Genomic DNA, 2,122 nt, shown 5'->3' on the forward strand with positions numbered 1-2,122 from the left:
CACTCACTCACTCACTCACTCACTCTCTTACACACTCACTCACTCAACTCACACACAGTGGACCACACTTAATTTGTTTAACATTTTACAACGTTTAACATTGAGTAGAAAAGTGTGAGGTTTTTTAAAAAGAATGAGTAGAGCATATATAGGCTAGAACAAGGTTTAATCTGGCCGCAGATTTTCTCTATTAACAGTAAAGCGGTGGCTTTAATTCCTTTAGAAACAATGATGCTACCAGCTCCTTGTTGAGAAAGATAATGTAGCTCTTGAGCGATTAAGCTATTTAGTTGATGATAACTGTGTTCCTGATTGTCTTGAGTGCGGCCGCAGCGTGATCTGTGTGTGTGACTGCACTTAACATCAAACTGCTTCAGTTTCACACAAATGCTGGCACAGACGGTCATGTTCGGCTAGAGTTGCTCTGAACTCGTGCATCTTCGGAAGCGGAGCTGCGCGGAAAGTTACAAAAAAATGTCACGCACACCGCCACGCAACCTTCCGCCAACTTTTTAATTCAGAGTTCGGATAACAAATCCTCCATTTAGATTGTGCTTCAGAGGGGCATCCTGGAGTTGAAGAAAGAACATTTCTAATAAAAAAGTTATTGCATTTTTTATCTAATACATAAACACCATTAAATGCAAGTGTAGGAAAATGGTTGTTTACACAGCCATAACATAAATGCGCTTTAAACGTTTTTAAACTGACAGGGATACTTTGTCACCTTATTAAAATCTCTTAGTGAGATTGATGCACCTTTCAAAAACACTAAATCAGGAAAGGAAAGAAGGTCCCGGTCAGAATCGAACAAATCAGAAACAAAAGCTATCTTGATTCACCCATTCAATGAAACAGAGTGATTTGTTACCAGACAATGTTTTCATTGTTCCAAAGTCTCTCTGCAGCCAGCAACACAAACCCTTTCTAATGTTATCTAACCTTGTGATGGAGACGGTCTGAATCAGATCTGCAGATATCAACCCCTAGATATTTGACATGACGTTTAACTATAATACCATCAACAGAATTTTTATTGGAATCATGTACATATAAAATTTCACTTTTTTGAGGATTTACTACTAATCCTGAAGCTTTGGAGAAAATAATAAATTCATTGAAGGCAACAGAAACTTGTGAATCATTTTTAAGAAAAAGACAAGCATCGTCAGCTAACTGGCTAATTATCAATGTATTCCCTCCAATATTTATACCTTCAATATTGGAGTGCTTTATATGCAAACTTAATAGCTCGGCGGCTATTAGAAAAAGAAAAGGAGAGATGGGGCATCCCTGCCGAATACCTCGAGCCACAGAAAACCGGGGAGAAGTGCCGGAAGCTAAGGAAACACAACTGTTAATACCGTTATATAAAGTACGAATCGCATTAATAAAGGATCTACCAAAACCAAACTGATAAAGGGCTTCAAAAATAAAGGAATGCTCAACTGTATCGAATGCTTTATAAAAGTCGATAAACAAAATTAAAGCCTCTTTATTTATGATTTCTGAATAATCTAAGATATCTATAATTAATCTAATATTGTTAGAGATATGTCTACCTTTTAGAAAACCAGATTGAGTGTTAGAAATTATGTTTGCTAAGCAAGATTTGAGCTTTTCAGCATATACAGCAGCCAGTAATTTATAATCAGAGTTCAAAAGGGTGATCGGGCGCCAATTATCCAAAATATTGGGATCTTATTAGGCTTAGGAATAAGACAAATGAAACCTTGTTTCATTGATTCTGCCAATTCACCAATGTTTAAACACTCAATAAGGGCTTCGTAAAGAAGATACTTAATAGAGTCCCAAAAGACTTAAAAAAAAATTCAAACGGTAAGCCATCCGGCTCTGGAGATTTATTTCTTTTTACTATGTTATAAAGATCATCTATAGTAAAGGGTTCCTCACAAAGTTCTCTATTGTGGTATTGTGGGCTAGGAATCACAGAATGAACTTTATGAAAAAATAAAGATGAAGCATTAAGATCAAAAGAAGAGGTGTATAGGTGTATAGAAAAGTTAGAAACATGAGAAGAGATCATGGAGGGGTCATTAGATAATGTATTATTAATATATAGAGAGGAGATCCTCTTATTGCTTCCAGGTTTTTTCTCTAG

General features: G+C 36.1%; 1 protein-coding gene across 4 annotated transcripts in view; it reads left to right on the plus strand.

Moving 5' to 3' along the window:
• zbtb49 (zinc finger and BTB domain containing 49) overlaps positions 1-2,122 on the plus strand; it is an 8,663-nt gene that overhangs the window by 888 nt on the left and 5,653 nt on the right. The window lies entirely within an intron of this gene.

This window comes from Sinocyclocheilus grahami, unplaced genomic scaffold, assembly GCF_001515645.1.
Source record: "Sinocyclocheilus grahami isolate Dianchi unplaced genomic scaffold, SAMN03320097.WGS_v1.1 scaffold1174.1, whole genome shotgun sequence".
Lineage (NCBI taxonomy): Eukaryota > Metazoa > Chordata > Actinopteri > Cypriniformes > Cyprinidae > Sinocyclocheilus > Sinocyclocheilus grahami.